Source organism: Hirundo rustica, chromosome 13 (genome assembly GCF_015227805.2).
Source record: "Hirundo rustica isolate bHirRus1 chromosome 13, bHirRus1.pri.v3, whole genome shotgun sequence".
In the NCBI taxonomy this organism is placed as follows: domain Eukaryota; kingdom Metazoa; phylum Chordata; class Aves; order Passeriformes; family Hirundinidae; genus Hirundo; species Hirundo rustica.
The window spans coordinates 12,061,598-12,087,111 of NC_053462.1; the positions used below are offsets into that span (position 1 = coordinate 12,061,598).

General features: G+C 40.6%; 1 protein-coding gene and 1 long non-coding RNA gene across 6 annotated transcripts in view; one reads left to right on the forward strand and one right to left on the reverse strand.

The window, feature by feature from the left end:
* Nucleotides 1–6,850: 6,850 nt before the first annotated feature.
* LOC120758929 (uncharacterized) lies at nucleotides 6,851–12,027 on the reverse strand. The gene is made up of 4 exons (XR_005703069.2): nucleotides 11,900–12,027; nucleotides 9,495–9,594; nucleotides 8,614–8,730; nucleotides 6,851–6,912 (listed from the first exon to the last, which is right to left on the reverse strand). It is a non-coding gene; the product is annotated as an uncharacterized LOC120758929 (long non-coding RNA).
* Nucleotides 12,028–13,112: 1,085 nt separating this feature from the next.
* Nucleotides 13,113–25,514, forward strand: part of CTXND1 (cortexin domain containing 1) — a 45,610-nt gene continuing 33,208 nt past the window's right edge. For 2 of the 5 annotated variants that reach the window (XM_040077688.2, XM_040077692.2), the window contains exon 1: nucleotides 23,237–23,730. The gene's annotated coding sequence lies outside the window, so the exon portion shown is untranslated. Of the gene's footprint in view, nucleotides 13,164–13,222; nucleotides 13,342–23,236; nucleotides 23,731–25,514 lie in introns of those variants that run through there. The other 3 variants (XM_040077693.1, XM_058422415.1, XR_009208307.1) reach the window with 3 other exon arrangements.

Sequence of the window (25,514 nt, forward strand, 5' to 3'; positions counted from 1 at the left end):
TTACCAATTTATGAAAAGTCCACTTTAATAACACTGAGAAACAAAGTCTGAGACCGTGAACTTAGAGTTACCCAGCAGAATTTTCTTTTCTGGGGACATGAAGAAGTTAAGTGAAATTTCAGACACTTTAATCCTGTATAATCAAAATCAGTGACATTTTAATGAAGTCTCATACTTTAATAAGACCTCCCAGCTACATTCTTTGATCTGTGTTTCCATTGTAATTGAGTTAATATATTGCACCCAATTCATCCAAAGGTCTTTGATAGCTTAGAAGAGTATGATATATGTATATTAAGCAACCCCATCCACCCAAGTACTTGAAACTGGAACATTATGTGCCCTTTTTAATTTGTTTCGTCACGTATGGGTGGCTACACTTGCCTAAATAAGCTATAGAGACAATGATGAAATTTAAAACATGAACTATCATTGGAAGGTCTTAAAAGCATTTGTTAAGGAAATTACAGCCTTGTTCTTTAAACTATCCCATATAATTTAACAGAAAATTGTATTCTTCCTATAAAATGCAATAAAACACCTCAATAGAAATGTGTAAGTTATATTAATCTCTATTCAGTCCTGCAGGTATAGAAATGTAATTTCTATGATGTTCTCTACAGCTATTGCCGTTAAATTCTGCAGTGGTTTTCCTTTAGGGAAAATGACATTGAGTATTAGAGAAACCATTCTAAAGGTGAAATGTATGTGGCAGATGTCTCTTACCTAAGAAATTCAGCTGAGATCAGACAAGTGTTCCTATGTTTGTGGAAGTATGGACTAGGAGCCAAACACCTGACAAACATTTTTTATCTCTTAATTTCAGCTCTATCATTTTGAGCTTCTTCAAAGTTTGTATAAATTTAACCATGTATGAACAATCAAAATTTAAACAACAAAATTTGAAAAGAAAGCCTCAGAGAGGCATAGCTGGTGCAAGCACATTAAGACATAACCTGTTTTCTTTGCAGTGTTTACTAAGCAGATTTTATTTTATTTCCTGACATTAACCTCACTCTCAGGCAGAAGCACTGCCAACAGTAGACATCATTAAGCTGAGAGAAGCTGCTGGTGGTTACCTCAGGCAGAGCTGACCACAGAGCATCTGGGAATACACTTTTCCCTTTGCATACGTAATTATATCCCTGAAATCCCTGAAACCATTCTGTAAAGCAGATGGGTAAGAAACTGAAATGTTATAGACAATACTGGTCTACTTACATAAACCCAAGACATGAATAAAAAGATATATCCCAGCACTGAATCAGCAGGTAGGATCAGAACTATGCAAGTCAAGCCTTTTTACCCCAAATGCCATATACCTCATGTTGAACTAAAAGCTTTTTCTTCTGAAGGGATGTGTTGCTGGTATACTTTGATCAAGATACAATGATTTAAAGCATGAAGACCTATTGGAGACACAGAAATGGAGTTCCACATCAGGAGAGAATCTTGAACGTCTTTACTTCTTTTGACCTTCAGAAATAAGAAACTAAATTCTGCAGAAACGAAAACGTGCACATCAATAGTAGCTCCAATAAGGTGAAGGCTTTTTCTTCATCAATTTTGCCCCTGACAAAGGGTGTGACATCATCCTACTCACTGGTGCTATAATACTAGCTGGACTAAAACATCAGTCAGTTTAGTAAAAATGAGCATTAAAACCAGATCTGGGCTTTTGCAGGGAAAGGAGCTTTTTCTCTCTCACTGCTCAGTGTGGGACCAAAGAGCCATTTTCCCAGATTGCTGCTGCCCCATCTGCTCTATTGCAAAGTCTGTGAATGAAGTAAAATCTAAAGGTTCAACTAATGCAACATCCACACTAAACATCTTGAAAAAAGTATTTCTTTCTTTTTTTTTTTTTTTTTTTTTTTTTTGGTTTGTGATTTCTAACTTTTTAATATTTCTAGACTTGACCTATTTGTAACCAACAAAAGATTGATATGTTCTGACATACACTAAAACCACTGGTAGGACCAGGACACCTTTACATTTATGGCAATGCAGTTTGAAAAACATATTTTAGGAACACAGTACATTAGAAAAATACTGCTGCTAACTTAAGGGACATCTTTGCCTTGTTTGAAGTGAGAATTTATGAAGAGTGTTTCAGTAAGTTTTATAAACAACATTCTATCCTCTTTGCAGTGTTTTCTTTGTGCCATCAGAGAGATTTAATGAATATCATAAGCTGCGTAGAGAGTACAATGGCAGAAAATCTCTCACAAACTAAAATGGAAGAAAATCTCTCACAGTTAATTGCAGCAAAACCATCTGAGTCCCATGAGACATAGAAAGCAACTTCTGTCCTAAGGAAAATAAGAAATTCTGAGGAATGTGGAGCATGCTGTGCTATTTCAGTTGAGCTCAGGACAGCTAGAAAAAACAAATATGTGGAGGAAGTGACTGTCTGATATTTGCCCTCTGTTCTAATGCTAATTCTATTCTAATTCTTCTCTCCTTCCTTTAGCCCCTCTCTCTCCAGCTATACAAGATAATGATTTCCAAGAACCATAAAAGAGAAGAGAAACACATGCATTTAATTGTCCTATAAATTGAATTATGATTTATGACAGTTTTTACATTTCACAAGTAAGATATTATGCAAATTTTCAGCAGACCTTTTTATTTAAAGAGCTTGCACAAGGTATTTGTGGTAGCTCGCTATTTGATTTTATTTCTGAAACACAAACTGAACACATGTACCTGTGTCTCAAACACCAGGCAGTACATGCTTAATTATGTTCAAAAATCTATTCCCTGAATTATGGAATGCAGTGCAATTAATTTCTGCATTAGGAAAATGTTCTTTAAAAGTGATGGAGCGTCCCTTACCATATGCTTTATGGTTCTTGCAGTTGCAATAACAAGGAGGACCAACCATCTTGAATAGCTGGATATATAACCATAGATAATTTTTCTTTCTTATCTATTCTTCCAGATGACCTTGAATGTAATAAAATCCTTTTCCCATACCTGCTAATATATAGAAGTAAGATCGTATCAGTATATACTTATATTAATAACAGTGGCCACGTATAACGAATAATCAGACCAAAGATCCAGCTGGCCGAGCATTTTGTTTCTGACAATGTCCACTAATTCTGCAAAAATTGAGGCAAGAAGGCAGAGACAAGGCAAATACTGAGCTATACTTCCCTCTGCTGTACTTTTGGAGCTTCCAGCAAACTGCAACTACAAGAATTCATGCAGAAGGAGCTTTCATTTGCAAAATAAATCCACTCTGAGCATTAGCCCAATGCTCTGTATTTATTGTAAAATGTCACATCAATTAATTCCTGTCCATCCAGGCCAAATCATGTATTGATTCCTCTCAAACAGGAGGCTGAGTGTCAGGATTTTAAGCAGTGGAGTGATAGAGTTGGCACCCAGATTCCTGTTTTTTAGCTGCATCTTTTGGGGTAGAAAGTAATGGTACAGTACAAATAGCACTGCAAGGCAACTGAGATGAATGCTTATAAAGAAAAGACTGTGGAATAACAATGCCTGAGGTATGTGCTTTGAACTGGACAAAGTAGTGAAAAAAATTGTCGCTAAATATCCTGGGTGTCCAGAGGTTGAAATGAATTTTTACTGTGTTCATCTCATCTGAGTTCACAATGTCAGTGTACACAGCCACAGAGTTTTGAGGCTAAGGCTCCCTGACAATATTAGGCTAATGAATTTTGGGTGTTTGGAAGCTGGAAAATCAGCGTCTTCTTTTCCCACTCATGCTGGTCTAAGAAAACAAGAATAAAAAGTAATAAGATGTTTCACAATTGTCTCCATATTTCAAAATGGAACGTGATAAGGGCTGGGAAATTGTGTTGGGCTTCTCCTGTTTGGCTCATGGGACAATTCACACTTCTGGAACAGCCACTTACTGCAGCATCTTTCCCTGAGTGTACATGGATTTCACTGCAGCGCTGCATGCTCACAGCTAAGTTGGAAAGGACATAGCTTTAAAGCTTTGCTGGTAAGGGGTAAGCAGGACACTAGTTTTTTCATACTGCCTCTTTCATGGTGTATTTTATTCTGCCCATCGGTGTGAGGCAGAAAGACAAAGCCAAAAAGCCCAGAAGAATGGTGGGTTGGGGTCTGATTCCTCAGAGCCTGAGCTACTTTTTTGTAATGTGATGTTTACAGGTTTTGTCAGATATTTCCAATTCTTAGCACGTTGTGCTTCACCTCAAAGTTATCATCTATCAATTAGAGTATTGAACGGTGATGGAAGGCAAAATCAGAGAAGAGGATTTTCCAGCAATGCCCTTGGTGCATTGGAGCTACAGAGGACCACAGAGATTATGCTAATTCCCAACTCCCAGGAGGGAGGGTGTTAAGGCTCTGCAGCTCTGTCTGTGTGGACAGGGCCACATTTCCTCCCGTGTTACACTTAAATGGGCAGAGCCCGTGGAAGTGTCTGTGCACGATGGAGACAGAGCAGAGCACTGAGCAGGTGCAGGCAGGAGCTGGGAAATGTGGTCAGTCAGGGCACAAGCAATAAGATGGGATCACAGGAAGGTGCTTCCCCCACGGCTTCCAGCTGGAATGGTGCTGCTCCTTGTCTAAATTTGCCTTTAATCATGCTCAGCATCAGTCTAATGTGTCCTTCTGCTGCTCCTGTTGCCTGAAGCAGATTATTTCTGTGGAGAACAGTAAGACTTCCCAGTCATCATCTGACTGCCCGAAAGCTGCTGAATGTCACAGAGGCACGTGGCTGGAGTCACCTCTGGAATGGTCAAGGTCTTGGAATGGAAGTTAGTTCAGACATTTTCCAATGCCAAAATTGTGGATTGTCTAAGTTCTGCATCCCCCTATTGATCCTCAGACACCTTACTGGATTTATGATCTTCAAAAGGCCTGAGCAAATCCGCTCTTTGTGAATCTCCTCCTGAAATGAGAGGCAGACATTAAAAATGGGATTCAATACTCTGTGTCTCATTCCCAATGAACACATCCTTCAGTATGTGTTTGAGATATTCGTTGTCCCTCTCACTGCCTTACCCTCTGAGCGCAGGTGATTGAATAGTAGGAATGTGTCCTGAAGACCAGAATCTGCAAAATGCATCTTTTCTTGCTGTATTTCCCATGGGGGGAAAAAAAAAAAAAATTGACACAATGTTTTCATACTACCATGACTAATAACAAGTGCTGTTCTCAGACATTTTTCAAATACTTTTAAAAAAGGGAATGAACTTCTATTACTACCATATGGAATCAGATTAGCCCTGCTGTTAAGGTATTCACAAAGAAGGCAAATCCTTCTATTTTCTCCTGCCCAAAGCAACAGCAAAATAGAAATAAGCTGTGTGATTACCAGTCTGTGGGTGATGGAGTTCAAGGTCATGTTGTATTACTAATCATCTAAGCATCTCTTGGAGCACAAAGTTGCACATGCAAAGCCAACTCTGCTGAGTTGTGCTACAACACCATGGAGGTAACAGGGAAGAAAAATAATTTCTTAAAATACCAATGATTTTCTGGCACTCACACTGTATATACCTCACATTTTTATCTACAGATTAAATTTTCTGGTTTTCTGTATTGTATCTTCAGAAACAAAACTCTGCCACAGTCAAATGAAAGTTTAAGTACTCACAATTCAAAGGCGTGATTCAGTGTTTTTAAATTCTTGAGTGTGATGCTGTGGGTCATGTCACAGGATTTAAATAGAGGAGAGCTAATCAGTAACTGCTCATTTATTCCTGTCTTCACTGCCAGGCAGCAGAAATAACACTCAGAAAATTCCTCTTTCCCTCACCACAGGATCACAAGGGGTTGGAGCCTTGCTCCCAAATCGCCTGACAACCATTGCACAGCTCATCAGCATCATCATTTTCATCTCAAGGAGCACAGGAACATGTTCTCTACCCACCTGGGCTTTCTGCTAATGCTTGGGGCTGTTACAGTCTAAGATTAATGAACTCTGAGCTTCTGTTCTACCAGGATTTGGATGCTGGACATGTGCCTCCTGCTAGCGAGGTGTGACCATTCTCAGGAATGGTTTTAAGGGACTCCTTTGGCATCCAGTCCTGTATAGGGCTGCCCTGGGTCCATCACTTTCCAGGCACATGTGCCCACATAAAGAATGAGAATTTGAGTGCCAATTAACAGCTAATATCAAGTACTTGGCATGGTGCCACAGACTTTTACCGTGTTAGAGTTCCAGTGTTTTCCGAAATTAAATTCCCTTTAAAAAAATATATCACTAGTCCTTCTTGATTACAAGTGTTAGCTTTTGTATTCATTAAACTGCCTGAATGTGCCCCAAGGTAGAGGCTGATGACATTTCTTCAAGGCAACAGCTTTTTCCAGTATCTGCAAATCTGCAATTTCATCGAAGTATTCCTTTGGAACATGCTTGCTTTTTTTTTTTTTTTTTTTTTTTTTTTTTTTTTTTTTTTTTTTTTTTTTTTACCTCTCCCAAAAAAAGGGTTTTGCAAAAAGGTGGAAGCATTTTTTACTCACAAATTTTTTTCCAGTCCTATCAAAATCATTAGTTTCAAAAGTCAGCATGAAACCTTTCTGTCCTGTTAAATGAAGCAAGTCCTGAGAGCTTTCTGGACTTGAACTCATTTTTGCCACACAAGCCCCTCACCTAAAAGTTAGGGGTTTTACACTGATGCTGAGGAAAGTCCTAGAGATGCTACAATGCCCTAAGGAACTGCAATTTTATTTTATAATCAGCTTTTTGAAAATAATACTTTGGATATGATTCCAAGTGTCTGTATTTGGAATTGATAGTGTGGTTGAATTGTTGACAGTATTGACATTTCTCATTAGTACCATTAGGTTTCAGAGTAAACAATTAAATTGCTGTTATTTTCAACAGGTTTACCTGGCTGCTCTGCTTGTCCAATGGTCCCAAGTGCCTCCAAACTCTGTCTAATTGCAGAGAAACTGCAGACATTCCTGAGACAACAGAAAAAGGATCAACAGAAATAATCAATATGAAGACCTGAACAATAATGAGATGCTGAGATCATAACAATAGCAGTAAAAAATTTAAAAAGTAAAATGAAAGTGCAAGTGCAGTATATGCATTACATCATTCATCTGCATTCAGTGAGATTCTCAGTTTTAAATATATATTAAGCTACTGCACAATTTCCTTTTTACCAGAGCAGATTGTGAAAGAACATCTAAATTCTTCTGCAAAATTTACGTTTCATTCTGCTGCAGAGCACAAAGTGCTCCCATGCACAGCACACAAATTGTCATGTTCTTGTCTGGGGAACAGGCTTGAACTCATTAGTCAGTTTGCCAGCATAAGGAACATTACACAGAACCTGTGAGATGTATATGACAACATCTTAGAGTCTTATGAACAATCTGGTTTTTGTAACAGTTTGTGAATACATCTAAAGTAAATTAGATCTATTAATCTATCTGAATTTGGATTTTTTTTTTTTTTTTATTCTCATGTCGAATGTTTTCTTGCAGATTTGGATGTTTTCCATTTTAAACATATGATCTGTGATTAGAGTACCATAGTGATGCAGATCATTAAAAAAAATTTACCATCTTAAACTGTTATTGTTGGGTTTGGTGCATATCTGGCCATTTTAATGTGTTCCCCTTAAAGGGAGATAACTTACTTCATTTTCCTGGCATGGTCCAGTCTGGTTTTGAGAAAGCCTTGCTTCAAAGCTGCCTATGCTCTCTGCTTGGGTCTCACAATGTTGTTATTTCTGTGTTTTGGTTTGGCAGAGTCCATCTCCAGGAGGCAACTTTTGCTCTGGAAGAAGACTGACACGTGGCACGCTGCAGGGAAACGTGCACCTTGCCAGAAAGGCCAAGTCCCACAAGAAAAATTGTTTATGTAAAAGCGTGCAGCACAGCTTTCATTTGCTCTAATTAAAGCATAAATGTCATTGTTCTCAGGTTCCTTAAATTAGGTTTATGTGTCTATGCCACATTTTGGAATGCAATTAACGTGTGCCTAAGCTTTCCATTTCCTTTAATGTCACAGGGGATGTATTTGATATAATAATGTTATTTAATATTTTAACAGAAGCTAAAGAAAGTGAGTTTAGGCAAGTTTGCTATAAATTAAAAGCCAAATAGATCTCAGTGAATCAATCTTTTCTCTGGCAAGAGTAATTTATTCTGCATGTTATATTCCTTCTATATATAACTAACATTTCAGAATCCTATCCCTGACATCAAGGATTTATACACAGTTCACTCAGTTTATGGGCAAGATAATTTTTGCTGGTAATTACATGAACACTAGCATTCACACAAGGGTCATGGAGGTTATTTAAATTATACAGGTGTCATACAGATGTAAATGAATGCCCAGATGCTGCTTTCATTGTGCAGGTTAGACTGTTTATTAGTGCACCAGCTGAGCACTGGAATGGAGGTAGTACTCTGAACACCAGGTGTAAATGCTTAAGTAGAAGAATCGGGTCCCAGAAAATTGCATAGATTTGTCATTTTAAAGGACTAACTAAGAAGACCTCATAGAGCAGTTTTAGAGCAGGTTAGTATGAGTGCTTGCAGGATCCCATGCCATGAAATGCTTTCATTAAAAGTAAAATGTAAGGATGAAATGCCAAACTGTACCATGACAGGCTGGGGTGTGGCTCTCCCAAGGTTCGCTCTCACCTGTGGGCAGCAGCAGGGTGGAATTGGGGCTCACAGCAGCACTGGACAGACTCCAAGTCCCTCACTGATGGGAACAAGGAGGCCTCCAGGATCAGTTCCTTTGGACTGCCAAGAGTTCTGAGAAAACCAAATTACCCGAAGATAATATTGCATCAGTTTTTGTACCATTGGAACAAAGGATGAATACAAGGCAAATAAAAGAACTAAGCTGCAAAGGTAAATACAGTCCCAGTGCAAAGATTTCCCACTGATCACTAATTCGTATTTCTAGTGAAAAAGAGTTTTGAATCCACAAAAGTAAATTCTGGCATTAGCTATGTCACCTCTCTTATGCTTCTTGGAGACAAATATCTGCCTGTTAGTAAGAGCTTGCTGAACCAGTGATCCCTAACTATGAGGAATGCACAGACAGTGGTATTGTTGTATCACTGTTTTATCTGGAAAAAGAAAGAAGTCATGTCTACCCAGACATGAATTTGGCTTTGACACACAACTGCACAAAGACAAAAAATATTTTTTCCAGTCCAATGGAATTACATCTGACCAACATTTCCAGAAATGCCTTCTAAAAATCCCCTAATAAACTCAGTGGGTTATGAAGTAATGTCGAATAGTGGACACAGAACAGCAAGAAGTAATAATATTCATTGCTGGGTTTATTTACTTATCACACAGGATTACTGGAATATGTGCTGGGAGAAGAAAAGGCAGGGACAGATACAGAGACATTGTGTTTCTATCCTGTGGATCGTGTTAGAACAATCTGGGGATAAAACAGGGAGCCAGACTGTCAAAGTAGTGTAAGTGGATGAAAGCAATTGCTTTCTGTGAGTAGCTTCTTCGAGACAGACTTTCAGGAGACAGAGGAAATACAATTTTACCTTGATATTCAGTGACTGTGTGTCTTATTAGATAACTGTGTGAAACGATATTCCAGAATTTCATGGGAGCAGCCTTCCACAGGGCAGCCTTCCCTCTGTCCTGCAGAAAAATTAGAGATAAAAATGAAGAAATGTTAGTTTCATACAGGTCAAGGTGCTATGTTTAGTGTGGCAAATAAACATAAAAGTAGACTGTCCTAATCATGTGCTGTCTCCTGGACAAAATATTGTTCCTCTTACCAAAATCTAAAATTAAATTTTTGAGTGAATTTAGAGTCTTAAATATCTTCAGCAAGCTGTTTTGGAGTTCCTGATAACTCATCCTACCTATTTAAGCATATTAGCATTATTTTATCTCTTTAGATAATTATTTAACCTTTATCGTGGTCTCCCATGTTCTATGTTACTTTTCAACAAGACACAGATTTTTTTTAAAAAGTATATTTAACCATTATGCATAACTTCCTGTCCTTTATCCAGCTATAAATGATACCAGTGTCAATGGGAAGATTCCTAATGACATCAGTCAGAGATCCTGATCATTTTTGATGATTAAGAATGTTTCATTATTTATTTATAATTCCTTTTTTTTTTTTCCCTGGGAAGTAGGTGGTGAGTTTGAATAATTCATTGCTTTTGAAAATGAAACACAATACTTAGTCCTGTTATATAGAATAAGAGTAGGAAAAAAGCAAGAGAATTCATGGGAAAGGGTCAAGAGCTGGAGCCAAAGCAAAATTGCAGCAGAAATCCTGAAAATCACTATTGGTAGAACACAATGAACTGCCCTGAAAGCAGATGTGCTGCTCCCAGTTCCCCGAGCCCTGAAGTGACCCCATTGGTGCTGCAGAGGACATTCCCATGTTTGCAGAGGTGTTCAGAGGACATTCCCATATTTGCAGAAGTGTTCAGAGGACATTCCCATGTTTGCAGAGGTGTTCAGAGGACATTCCCATGTTTGCAGAAGTGTTCAGAGGACATTCCCATGTTTGCAGAGGTGTTCAGAGGACATTCCCATGTTTGCAGAAGTGTTCTGTCTTCGTGGGCAAAGGTCCCTGAGCCCCATGGCTGCTTCAGGGCATTTGAGGACTAAAGTACCGAGGTCGCAGGTGGCTCCACAGCCCCAGCCCATCACTGCACACCCTGGGCAGGTGTCAGAGAAGCTCCTCCTCTCTCTCTCTCTCTCTCTCTCTCTCTCTCGGTACTGTGCAGAGCCACAGCCACTCATAACATCGCTTTTTTCCAGTCACCTTTCAAGGCTCACTTTTTCCAAGTCCACGTTTCTTCCAGTTTCTTCCTGTTGAGTAACAAATCAAAGCTGTAAATCTGTGATGATTTAAGACCTGGCCTTCCCGTGGGCTTCAGGAGGCTGTCAATGCCTGCACTGTGATGGCAGTTTCTTGGGAGCAGTCTTTGAGCCTTCCTTTTCCCTGCCCTGGGCTGAGAACATGCTCGGCCCTTAGCCAAGATGCAGAGAGTTGCTCAGGTGGATGTTAATTCTGAGGAGGCAGATGAACAAGGATAATTCATGGCTCTGAAAACTCAGTGGCACAGGATTCCTGATAGACTTTATAATCCCTTGCTGCACGAGCTGCACAGTTTTATCTTCAGTGGCAACTTTAGGCTGGTTCTCTACAGAGATGGAAAAACCCAAGCTCAGTGTTCCAGACTAACATTAATCCTGGGTGGACCTAGGCATGGTGATGACATTGGCACAAACTGGGGCAGGTGTTTGGCTCTAACACAACTCCACCCTCGAGGAGGAGAGGGGGAATGGACTCAGCTACACCATAAGGGCCGTGGGGGCAGCTGCACAACTGGGCTATTGGCGAGGTCCACAGGCAGAATTTTAAGCACCCATAAAAAGACAATGTTTATCCTAATATTCTTCAAATAATCAATATAAAATGCTGATCATTTGACACAGTTTAGCAGCATAACGTGAAAGTCACTATCTAGTAGCCCCTCTTATGCTGTGGGCTATGGCTGTTTACTGCAGAGGAATTTCCTCTCAGAAAATGTAATATTTTCCTGAAGTTCTGGACAAGGAATTCCAAATTCAAAAGCAATAACTCAATACTTAAGCGAATACCACTTGGATGAGCTGTTATTATTGTTTTATAGCAAATATTTTTGTAGCATGTAGCGGCCAGCTCATTGAAACATGAAGATAATGACAATCCACGGAGCCAAAAGCTTGGCTGACAAGCCATAACAGACAGACAACACAAATCTGTGGGATGGGGTGGGAGGCAGGCACGATGGGATTTCAAAAAAAAATCCCAAACAAACCCCCATCAGGGAAACAGCTTCCAAAATATTTATTAAGGTTTTCAAGGCTTCAAAGATAAAAGAGTCATTCCAAACATAAACTCTCATCCCACACAGACAGTGCTTGTACTTACATGCTGTTGTCTCAACAAGCTTTTGCTTTCAGTAGAAAACCTTATTGTTTCTGACTATAATTGCCAGGAGATGAATTTGGAGATGTGACACTGACTGCAGTGAAGTGCTGCGTGTGGATGATCACAATTTACCAGAGGGCTGAGTGTGGCTTGTCTTGGCCTGTACAGCATAGGAGCAGTGTTAGAGGAAGAAAAGAAGGAAAAAGAGGAAAAAGGGAGGGAAAAACAAAGTGTGTCACAATCGTGTTCAAACAAAATAAGTTATCTAGAGAAGTTCAGCTTAAAGGCACTCACTTCCTAGACAGATTCAACTAAATATTTTATTTTACTTACTTAATTTAAGTGTATCTTGAAGACTTTTGTTTTTCCAGTATTGGATAGAAACACCGGTTATTACTGCACCTCAGCCAACATGTGGTGGTTGGTGAACATCCCTTGGTGAACACAGATATTACCACTCTACAGATCCTTTTCAGTAGACAAGGAATTTCTCCTCCATGTGGAAACAACAGTCTCACTAGTTCAGTGAAATATTAGCACAAAAAGGTGAATTCCAAACTACAACAATTTCAACTCCAAAGTTCCGTTTTAGTTTGCCCTGTTCCACTGAAAACCAAACTCCATCACACCCCTGGTTATCAGTGCAAATCCCTGTGGTAGTAAGATATTTCTGGTTACTGTATGCCCAGGTGTGCTAGGACTTACTTTCACCTGCTGCTGAGATAAGTTTTCTGCAGGAGTGAGGTTTCAGCCCTCATTTTCCCTGTTTGTTCAGTTATCTGCATCTTTGGGCATCTTTGAGTGAGGTCTCAGCCCACGTTTTCCCTGGCTGTTTAGCTATCTGCATCTTTGGGCTCAGCTGCATTCCCTTCCTTTTTCAGACTCTTCCTCTCATCCCCAGACAGCTGCTCACAACTCACTCCTCCCTTTCTTGTTCCAACACAATCCTTTTAAGATTCCTACTCTTTTTGATCTCCAGGCTCTCAGACTTGGCAAGCCAGCTGTGTAACTGCCTGAGGCATGGAAAACAGCGTTTTCCCAACTGATTATTGAATTATTGTTATTATAACTCCCTTGAAGTTGTTTACCCCAGGTATCATGTCTTGATCGCTGTTTTGTTGACCATTGGTTTCCATCTTCTCCCAGACTAAATAGTTTTCTTGGACTTAACTCTGTAAATAATCTTCACATGCACAGGCTGAAGCACATAAACTCTTCATGAAGGCAGTACACTTAATTCCCCAGGTTCTCCAAACCACAGGAGGTAGGATTAGCTATCTGGAACGTTACACTGACAATTCCCAGATTTATAGGTTAGGTTAGTGGTGGGAAAGGCTTCTGTGCTGCAGAGTCTCCAGCTGCTGAATTTTCTCTCCTTTGTAGGTTTTCTCAGCTATTCACACGAATGGGGAAGTGAGGGAGTTGGTGAGTCGCCACCTGAGGTACTGTATGAATGAGTATCTTCCTTCCAAAAATTTCTAGCAACCAGATCTTTCATGCTTTGTACATCCACTTGCTAAAATTGTCCCTTTGTTTAATATTTTCTAGTTTTCCAACACTTCTGTTTCCTTATCTTTCTCCTCCCCTCCAACTCATATTTTCATACCACTTCTTTTTATAAACCATTTTATACAAGGAATGTTTTTGCAATATAGCCTGAGGGTTTCTTAATTTGTTTGTATCCCTTTTAAAAAGTGGTGGGAACTCCTAGGAGAAAATGGAAAATATTTTTCACAATTTCTTAAAATACACTGTTTGTGGGTAGAGCAATGCACTGAAAACAGAAAACACTGCATCTTACTTGTTTGCCCAATTCCCCACTTCTGCTAGTTACAATTAGAGCAGCATACACTTAAAACCTAAGGAAATGAGCATAAATGCCTGGAATAAGAAAAATAGCTTAAAAATCTATTTCCATTTTTCTGGAAAAGTTTAGTATCAATCAGTGTGTCATATTTATCAGCTGTCTTTTATCAGCCAGCTTGTATGGTGAACACCTCTGATATGATACTACAGAAAGCTGCAGTGGAAATGAAAGAGGAGATAAAGCTGCTCCCACTGTCATTGATTCCACCCTGTCCAGGTTCACACAATGCTGTATTAAAATTTTTTGTCTCTTTGGAAACCTTGATGATGCCTGTGTCCCCAAGCACTCTAACAGGGTGACGCTGAGAGAAAGCCTTCCTTAAGTAGCCTGGATCCATCCAGAATCAACTTCCTCTAATGCCTGGGGCTCTCTTCATACTCAGTGCAAGGGTAGCACTTTTCTCCAAATTTAGCACTGAGGTGGAATTGCAACAGCAGGAGTTTTGGGGCACTTTGTAAGAAACTTTTGAAGCCACTAAAAAATCCACCCAGACAAAGCGTTCAACTGCTAGATAAAATGCAGTATCCCACTGCAGGGCTGGGAAATGTTCCCTTGCAATGCAGGAAAAGCATTCAGAATACTGGTATTTGTGAACATCCCAGTCATGAGCTTCTGGAGAACACATTGTTTCCCGAGAGGAATATCAGTGTTAATCCACTGAGGAGCGAGTGGGTGAGTGCGAGACACGGCGTGAATGTGTGAGCACAGTGGCGTTTGGAGGGTTGGAGCCTGACCCTCCTGGTGGAGAGGGGATGAAGCTTGGCTCCCACACAGCAGCTGCCAGGGCTTGATCATCCTCTGGCCCCCATGAGGTCCAGCAGTGAATCCCTGGTGCTGGTACAGCTGGGAGCTAAGGGTGTTTGATGAGCTGGGCTGTCTTAATACAAAAGAGATGGATGAGAACTGCAGCGCTCACAGAGTTTCAGGACCATTTCTGTGCACTGATGCTGTGGCAGGGGAAAGTCCTCTTCCAGCCTTTGAAGGCTTTCTCTTGAGAAATGTTTGGGATAGGATTTTTTGGGATGCCCCAAAGTCTGTCCTCTGTCTTCAGGTTATCCTAGGCAATAGGACTCATTGAGAGAAACTCATTCTCTTTTCCCTGGGATATGATGATGAAAAAAATCCATCTTTGTGGGATGAGTAGCAGGAAGAATGTTACCCTGGTTTTTCTGAGTTTTTAAAAGCCTTTTGAATTCTCATAAAATGGACCTTTTAGCTACTGTACAATATTAGAAGCAGTTTCTACCTTTTTCTCACAGATGTAACATAAACAAATCCTTTGTTTTTCATTCTCTGTCCTTTGTTTGCATATTTCTAACCTGAAAACAATTGTAACTGACGGCTGGTCTGCCCAGTTGGCTTGAAAGGTGAAAATTCTAAAAGCCAATCTTCAGCCAGACCCACAAATGTATAAAAAGTAAGAAATAAACAAGGAGGCTCTCCCTCCGCCCTGACTCAGCCTTGAGCTGGGACGGAGGAACCTCTCTGCCCTGCGAAATTTCTCGTCTACGTGTGATTGCTTTGCCTATCACGATAACAGAAGAAGGAAAAGTTGTTATTATCAATGGGAAAGGCTCCTCCAGAAAGGTCAGAACAAGCTCTGATTCCCTTTTTAGTGGAATAGTGAATGGGAAAGTCCATGAAGGGATTCCCATGAAGATTTCCATCAGTCACACTGGAATGGCTACAGTGCTCACACTGAGATAGGACTCAGATTTTCTGGATTCTGTGTTTCCATTATACTGAGATATTTAGCAGCATTAAATAGATAACAAACATCGCTTATATTTTCAAATGTGGAAAAAGGTTACAGGTCACTAAAAATCTAAAATTTCAGAAGTTCTAAGAAACATTGTATTACAAGGCTGAGATTATTGAGGTTTGTTTTCTGGTCTTTCAACTTGTGGCAGAGATTTAAAAGCTATTTTAGTAAAGGACAGATAATTCCAATATGAGCAAAAATTAAAAGATATTTGTTCAGCACTGAGCCTTTCACAGACACTTGGTCGTAAAACAGCAAACAACTCGTCATTCTTAATGTTATTTTTCTCTAGGGAACAGAGTTTTTTGTTTGCTTTAATGAACTGTTATAACTGAGCTCAGTTTTACTGGAGCAGACCTTTTTTTCTAAAACAGAAAAGAGAGATGGAGATTTATTTTGATTTAAAAAGGTGGTTGCAACAGAATAAATATACAGGCAATATAACCAGGACTTTCTTAGTATGCAAAAAAACCTACAGTCGGTTAATTTTATTTTCTGTTTCATTTTTCAAGGAAAGGCATTTAATTTTCAATGCTGATATATGCTGGCATAGAAGATCAGCTGGCAGATATTATAATGAAGTGTTCTTTATTTACAGAAAAAAAAATTGTTTCATGATTTTTTAATAATGTTTGACAGTCTCATCAGAAAGAAATGGAGGTCTCAACTGGAACTGTTGTTTGTCGTGTGCCTGAGGCCTGAGGTTGATTTATTTTGTTCCCGAGCTGAGCCTATTTTATTTGAACTAATAACTGAAAGTTTTCTTGCATCTTTTGCTATGACAGTGCAATGAATGAAGTCCTAATGAATGAGCTGCATTTCTCAGAAAACTCCTCATTATCTTAATGCAGCTTTTCCCTACACTGCCTGGTAATTTTTAAGGCTGTAATGTTTTAGAAGGAGATACAGATAGTAGGTAAATCAAGATACAGAGGTAACTTTGCTCTTCCTTCTACATCTGCAGCTCTAATCAGAGTTGGTCATTTGTGCCAAATCAAGCACTGACTTATAGAACAGACTAATACATAATGGGCATAAGAGTGAAATAAAAACCCTATTCATGCAGCTTCATCTCAGGCCCACAGTGAGGTTTGTGGCATGGCTGGATAATAAGCCCACAGGTGCAATTAAAGTATCTTACCGAGCACATCAGCTAGAAAACCTCAGAGATAATAGTTCTTATCTAAATTGGGCTTGGCACATGGTTTTACTGCACCCCTTGGAAATCACAGAGGATGAGCCTGGAAAATTATTTTGTCTAATGAAAAAAGCTGGGAGCATTAAGTGCTGCCTTTTAGAGGACGAAAAAATGCTCTGCAGAACAAACAGGACTATGACAGTGAAACAGAGACATGTCCCACCCAAAGCCCATCACCTCTCAGCTCACTAACTCAAGGCCAGTTCCTGGCTTCAGTCCACTTCCAGAGGAGCATCCCATCCACTGCAGGGCATTCCAGAACAACCAGTCAGTTTGGGGTTTATGGTTTCTCCATTTGCATCCCAGGTTTTTAGATATTCCCTTTGACAATAGGACATACTGGAAGGGCTTCCTGCACAGAAACCCCGAAGCATCCATGGCAGGAATGCATGATTTGCTCTCTAGAAAAAAATCCAAAAAACAAACAGCTTGCATTTGGCATGATGAGCCATTTTGTGTTCCAAGTCCATATTTCCATTTTGGTTCTCCCGGTCATAAATGTCTTGTGATGCTGAGTAACAGCAACATAATGTGAAAATTATGCCCGGCTGAATGAGATCGTTCATAGCTGTTATTCCTCGTCTATGACTTACACATTCCAGATATGATGCATTTTTTTACCTGCATGCTGTTCCAAGGGATGCATGCCATGGACAATGGCAAACACTTGAAAGGGTCCTGGTGTAATGGCCCTATTACCCACAGTCTTATGATCCACCCTTTAATAACCAATTTTTGGTTTGAGATTCTTCCCATCTCTTAAGATGGTCTAACTTGCTGTAATTATATTTTGATTTAGTTTTTCTCCCTAGACACCTTAATTCACAAGTTTTAAGTTGTTGCTTAATACAAAGCATTAAAAACAGATTCACGCCCAACTCTTAACTACTTGATGTATTCAGACATTAGCTAATAAGTGAAAATTCACGTGTTGAAACAAATTCTAATAGTCAGTGTCTGCCCACAGACGCCATCCGAGATGACAGACGAGTCCTTCCCATCACTGAACCATCAAGTAAGTCCCAGGTCACCAACATCCTGGAGTAGGAACCACGCTCGTTTTGACTGTTCCGCTGAGAGATTGAGCACATTTTTTGCAAAGCAGCAGGAGCTCTCTGCTTTCATGAGGGCTCATTAACTCTGCTCAGTGCTCCCAGCCCCACCACACACAGATTGTAAAGACAGGAGCAGTCCAGTTCTGCCCTGGCTCAACACTGGGCTGTGAATGTAGCACACATATTACTTAAAAATATTTAAATGTATTATATAATATTATAATGATATAATTTTGTAGTTATATATATAAAATGTAAAATATAGAAATATTTCTTAGTAGATTCTTCAAAGCATTACTGGCACAAGACGACCATCAGCCATGTCAAACATCTTCAGAGAACATTGTGGACCCTCAGACCTCTCTGATCCCAGCTCCTGACTAAATTAAATTAGGAGAACATTAATGGGACAGCACAGGCACTGCATTTGCCTTTCTCTTTGTAGAAGATAGCTGCATAAACCCCCCATTTTTCTAACTCCTTCATTTTCAGCCAGATTGCTTTCTGTGCTATTGCAATCCTTTTGACCCAGGCTTTTGAATGCTTGACTTCAGCTCTGAGGAGAATAAGAATAAAGATGCACAGATAAAGAGCTCATCAGATCATACATTTCCCCAAAGACACAGGAGAAAGAGAATTTTTTTTTTTTTTTCAGAAGATCTCATTGAATTTTTATTCTCTTGGAGGCTTTTAGGGGCTGGCTACATAAAATAATTTGTTTTATTCCTCAGAATTTTCAATACCAAAGGAAGCTTGATAGGTAGAATTAATACTGTTCAAATGGGAAAGAAACTGCATTTTCTCTTACTGCTGTACAATGAACAACTATCACAGGAGAACAGTAAGAGCCCAGTGGCCTGTCCTGGCTTCATCCCATGACCTGTATCAGGGTTGAGGATTTCCAGCCTTCCTGGCACGGTCTGGGGTAGCTGGGGTTTGTTCACACACTCCAGGTCTGACTTTCCTTCTTATTTCAGCATATCCAGGGGCTAAACCACCCTCTTCCATACCCTCAGCCCTCTCCTCAGCTGCTGCTCAGGGCTCTCAGGAGCTCCAGTCTCTTGCCTCAACTGCCTCAAGTTCTCCTCCCCATGTTGGCAGAATCAAACCTGCACTATGTAACCCTCCCTTCATCCTATGACTGTGTCTTTTCAAGTCAAAACCACCTCCAGAATGAACACATGAGCCTGCAGAGTCAGCTCCCCAAAAATTCCAGTGGCGAGATCCAAATGCAAAATGTTTGGAGAAAAGACATCCTCTGATCTCATGGACAATCAGGGCTGTCTGCATACCTCTCTGTTCACATCATCTGCTTTCCTCAGTAACATTCTGCTCTTTTCCCTCTCATCCTGAGATACAAAACCACAGCTTCCCATGGCTCCAGAGCGCATATCTTCACCAAACGGAAGGATTTTTAAGGGCTGTGCCTCCCCTCTCATCAACTGGGAAGGATCTAATGCAGTTTTGGGCACAGAGACTACAATTTATGTAAATTGATCTTAAATATTCCATTAGCTCGGGTTCAAATTCCATGATCCCTCTTTTAGCTTTACTGGGGACATGCTTGGATTTGTGTGACAGGAGGATTTCTCCTAATTCTTGACCTGAGAGAGCGCATCTCTACAGAAAGAATAAGGAGAGTAAAGTTGAACTCATCTGTTTAACTGAAAAACATTATGGATGAAAGGTTGTGAATTAAATAATGCATTTTATTTGTACAGTACGAGTAAGAGCACCCAGAGAAACTAAAGAAGAAAAGCTGAAATAGATTATAAAAGAGTCTGGAATCTGCTAATTTAAGAGAAAAATATAAGCTAATTAAGATATTGATGCCCACAGTTAAGTGTCCCATTAAATTAGAAAGCACGTCTCTAATTCAAATGAGATGCTTTGCTGGCTAAATACTCAGTTCCTTTTTCTCCTCATCTTCAAGACCTGTAATATCTCAAATGGAATACAATTAAATCAGTTTAAGAAAGATTTGGGAATGTCCTGCTAGAGGAGACAAGCATCATTCCCATGCATTCACTTTTACAGTCTCACTATGTAGACATAGTCAGAAAAATTCATCTGAAATAAGTAGATTACTAAATTACTAGTTTGTAGCTATATGCTTATGTTGAAAATTAAGGTTTTTGTTATTCATCTTAGGTTAAATTTTTCTGGAATAATAAAATACAGATTATCAACACTAAATGTAGGAAATGGTGTCCCTCTCACACATTAAACACAATTTAACTGTGACAAGTTAATTCAGTGTGGATGCAAATCTGGCCTCACACATAAAAGAAACTAATATTGTCCTAACCCTTAATGTGCAAATATCTATTTTTTATAACTGTTTTTCTTTTAGGACCCAATATGAGGCAGATTTCCCTCTAATTACTGTCACGAGATGTGTAGGAACGCAGTTCTTATTCTAGTCCTTGATTTCTATCAGTTGCAGTGAGCAGCTGACCAAGGAGCCAGCTGAAAGATGACAAAGCAAGAGAATACCTCAAGTCTGAATTACAGAGTTTATTTAAATATCTAAGGAAAAAAGATGATCTCTCTCCTAACTTTGGAAGGAGGCACAGAACGCCCTTGGCTTTTTGTAACATGAAGTTGTGGTCTCTGAGTCCTCCGAAGGCTCAAGTGACTTGAGCAGCCTTTGCTTGTGCCTTTTCCCCCATTTTTCTCTTGCCCAGCTGAAAGAGGAGTGGCAAGGTGATCTTCCTGCAGAAACTGGCCTGCAGCTCAGCTTCCCCCTGTGCAGGCCATGCTCCTCACCCTGCTGTACAGTAACTACCACAGGTTGTCCCAGGATAATCCTGGGGCTATTCCATGCAGCCACAATTAACCTGTAACACTAATTTAGACTGTTCCCAAATTTTTTCAGGCATACAGAGCATGTTCTTGACACAGCTATACTGTTACTATATAGATATTTATATATTTATGGCAAATAGTGATTTTGTATCTGAACGGGTTTATTTTTCACCTGCACTGCATGCCTCTCTTCAATATTACATGTCCAGAGTCAATTATAAACCCTTTATATTTCTCTAGCAGGAAGGTTAAAATTCAATTCTCCTTTATTGCCGTTTGCAAATGCAATATACTCTCCAGCTGGCTTGGGAAAGCTCCTCAGTTAAATCATCTTGTGCAACACTGCTTCTTAGTCACTGGTACGTCCCTACACAACAACAACCTGACAGCCCCACACTTCCAGGCTATTTATTGGTCTGTCCTTTAATGGGAGAGTTATTTTACAACGTATTTGCTTCTTATTGAAATGACTGTAAGGACAGTTTTATGTTTCTTTTTGTCTTAAGGGGGTTTTGGGTGAGGGATCAACTATGCTTTTAGGTTTCCAATGTCTCCTAGAGTCTTTGAGTCCATGCTGCCATCCTTTGTGCTTCTCCCCAGTAAACCAGGTGCCTTTTCCTTGTTTTCAGGGTTTAAAATACTGCTACCAACAGAAAGTGAAGTGATGTGTTAACATAGCAGAATTCCTGCCTTATTGAACAGAGGCAAGGGGCCCAGAAAACCAAAGGAAAATGCTCCAGTGAAATCTATAATCTTTCCCTCCCCACAGGTCCAGAACATGAGATTATTATGCCTGTTAGAGTAACTACTTGTCTGCCCATGGCCAGGGCTGGCATTTCCTGGAATGTTGAGAAGGTCCACAACTAATTATGGTGCTGACTTGATTTTTTTTGTCCAACTCACACTTTAAAGAAATCCATTACTGCTTATCCCCCCATCAAGGAAAGTAAATGGGCTTACTCCAAGGATCAGTATACTCCAGAAGGATGAGGCAGGAATAAAGAGGAAAATTGGAGCATCTTTCTACAGGGTCCTCTAAAGGCTGGGAACCTTCTGTGGGAGTTAATTGTTCCTGCTACCAATACTGCAGCTCCCAGATCCATCCAGGTTTTCCTGCTTTGCTTGCAACAAGGCTGTCCCCTGGCAATCCTGGTGGTTTCGTCTGCATCATTTTGTCTGACTTGACTGGATACTCCCTGGGACAGGGGCTGTGCTGTCTCTGCATCTTAAAAGTAAAGACTCACCCATAATACATAATTACTGTACAAAACAACCTTAAAATTCAAGGCAGCTTTGTTGGTGTTTGCTTTCTATGACTCAACAAATTTGTTACCTTGAGGTGCTAAACACAGTTGTGAGCACAAGAGTGAGAAAAAAAGGTCAGTTTTGCTACTATAGAATTAGTCTTCTCATTTCATAGGAATCCACTGGTGCTGACACTGATATGTGCTGGTTTCCCCTCTCCTCCGAGGTGTTATTTTTGTGAAAGTGCAAAGCAGCACCTTCCCAGCAACATCGGTCAGCCAGGAAGACTGAGTATTTTTGGCATTTTCACAGGCAGAAATTATAGCACAGAAAACAATAGGTATAGGACCAACGATGCTGACAGGTCTCATAGAAAGCTGCATTTTTTATAGAAATTCCAGAAGAAATGGAAGTCCAGCTAATAAAACACTTTTCAAGGGCTCTTTCTAAGTGCCTGTCCTTGACTGCCCTTTTTTTAAAGAATCCAATTAATAATCCTGAAAAATTTATTAGCGACACTGTTTTGGTGGCTGGGATTTCCCTGTGCTATCTGAAAGGATAATCAGCCCCTGGGGATGCTCAAAGCCTTTGCTAAGGGGATCAAAACCTTCCCTCACCAACAAAAACTGCTGCTCTTCTCATGATATCTTAATGCCTCCATCAGTGGCAGAGAAAATCTCCCCTGCCCAAGAACCCTGGGTAATGAGTGAATCAACATCTTACATGGCACCTGGTCTTAGGAAATGTTTATTAATGGTTGCTGTGTTATCTATTGGGGGTGCCTAGGCGGAAAAAAATACATCCCCATTTTTGCCCGCAGGACTGCAATGTATTTGTTTTCACGGATTTGCCACACATGGTTAGGCACAATTAGCATTTACAGGAGGCCTAGGTAACAGGTAAGCACGGCCCTAGAATGGGGCTTTTCGCTTGGGAGCCCCTTTGAAGGTCAGGGTTGGAGCAGGAGGCGACTCAGCGTCGCAAATCCGCTCGCCCGTGCACCTCACTCCAGCTGCTTGTGGGGAGAGCAAGTGCAATTCCCCACGGCTTCCCAAAGGCACCAAGGTGAACATCTCAGTACAGGGAAAAAAAATAGGGTCCCTAACGAGAAATTAGTGGCACCATGGCTCTTGGTCATCCTGCCTTTTTATTATTACAATTCATTAATTCTGCCCCACCTGCATGCAGGAGCCCCCAGAAGTGACAGACACTCTGCAGACAAAGGACAAGGATGACAGACCCTCCTTCAGGACTAGAGCAGTGCTTGGAGCCTGTTAAATCTGGGATGCTAATCCATGAAGTTATAGACTACTACTTTTTGTCTGTATCCAGCAGGGCTGGTACAGTGCATTTCAGAGCTAGGAAACCCCTCCCCTTCACTTGTACTTCTGAAAAACAGAAGGTTTCGTTCAACTGACAGAGCGCGTCCCTCAACATTTAAAAATGCATCAGCTTGAATTTCTATCGCTAACCTGAGCTCTCTCTGAAAGGTATAAATTAGTGTTTGACTGAGAATTCCACTGTGAGTTGCAGAATACGACAACTTGCACGATACAGAACTGTAAAGCAAGATGAAGCATTCCCAGCCCCTTTGCCTTTAAAATGCCATGGAAGCACAGAGGCTCTCGGCAGAACACCTTATCAGCTCTCCAAGGCTGTGACTCTTCATCCTTTCCTTATGAAGACCCAGGGGATTGCTTACTTAGCATACACCAGAGGCAATGGATAGGGTGAGCAGCCACTGCAGCCAGAAACCCCCAGTAGCGAGCACGGGCAATTCCCCTCCACAGGCAGAGACTTTGGAGCTGAATTGTGCTGAGTAGAGAACCCTCCGGCTGAGCGAGCCATGTGTGCCCGGGAGGAGCAGCCCCTCTGGCTCCGCTGAAAAGCAATGCAGTAAGTGCTGGGATATTGCAGCAGGCACCGCTTCCCCCGGCTCATCGGCAGCTGAAGCCTTTGCAGCATCTGCCGGGAGAGACACAACCTCCAGCCCGGGAGCAGTGGCAGGGCTGCATGATTTCTGTTGTTGTTTCCGAAGGAAGTGAAGGGATGGGGTGGATTTGCAGCGACAGGGACGGTGTGGTTTGCTTTGTGTGGCTGTGCGGGTGTTGCAGGGGGGTGCTTGCTGTGTGTCCTGCGCTGAACTAGGACTGCTCGCTTTGGGGGGCTTTCTGTGGTCATCTTTTCAGTGTTTGAGCAGGGCTGGTGCTGGATAACTTAATGTCAGAGGGCATTTGTGTTCTCCTTAATCATGCAGCATGTGTCCTGTGCTTGGGCGCAAACTATTTTCTGTGCTAGTACTAGGTACTCTGATGCTGGATTTACAGGGGCTGTGCCTTTGGGTAATGAAGAACTCTAGATTGAAACTATGTGAATGAGTGCCCTGATGCTGGGTAATACTTTTATTTCACTTCAGCAGATATGGCTGATGTCTAGTTTGTGGTAAATTCTTCACTGTGGTCTGGAATTGCAGATGTTTTTTTCAGTAAATAAATGTTTGTAAGCAGTACTTTATCATAGCATAGCTGTGGCTTTCTTCAGATTCTGATGTTCTGTTTCTGTACTCTGCAGCAGCAGCTTTTTGTTTGCACTGAGTAGGAGAAGGAAAGCATGAGTTAAAGTTTGCTTTATATGAAGAGGGATTTTCACATAGTTTGAAAGTGTTTGCAAAATTAGCACTTGGGCAGTAATTGCAGGGCTTTGGAAAGATCTGTGCAGCATTTAAAGCAAATTTAACCATACAGTTTTTGTTCTGTTACTTAGAAACTAATACCAAGGTTCATTCCTCCGGTTTCTTGGTTCCGCTTCTTCAGTGACTTATGAGGTCTGGCTTTAGGATAACTGCCTGCCTTCAGCCTCACTGCCATTTTGGGCTTCAGGCATGCTTAACTCTTTAAGGCAATGTTTGTGAATTTTTTTTAAGAGAGCCATACGTGCAACTGCCAAAAGTTAGAGATTCTGCTTTTGCTGCTCAGTCAAATGTCGATAATAAATAGCCAATGGTCTCTTGTAAAGGAACGCTAATGAAACCATTCTTTGGTTTCCCCGCTCAATATTAGTTTATAAGTTGGGGTTTATTTGGTTCTTGTAAAATATTCACATAATGAAGAAAGAAATATTCCTCTGATGTATCTGTCATTTTCATTTTGAGCTAAATTCATAGCATCACTAATTTGAAGGGATAATTCTCAAAAATTAGGCAAATAAAGTTCAGCTTCTTCTAAAAGAGATTTTGCAGAGATGCTGCTGAAGATGTGTGTAATGTTTAGTCCCAGGCACAGCTGCTGAGACCGAAAAATACCCTGGAAGTTATGGTACCTTTACGCTACCGTGCAACATGCGTGTCTTGGAGTTTTCCCCTTGAGATTAATGCTCAGGGGCTGAAAAGAGATATTTCCTCTGGCACTGCAGTCAACAGAATTTCCCCCTTTTCATCTAAGAGAAGCCTTGTGACATATGGTGCTACTGAGTTGCAATTGCAAAGGTAATGCAAAATTAATAAGTGATAATTATTCTTCATTAGCTGTACAACTTTGAAGATGGACAAATCTACAAGGAGGGTGGATCACATCTGAATCTGATCTGCTCTCCCCTTCTCCCTTTCCCATCCCAACTTCTCTCCTGTTTATGAGCCTTTCACAGGTGCTACAGTTGCTCTCATTTAGGGACCTGAACCTAAG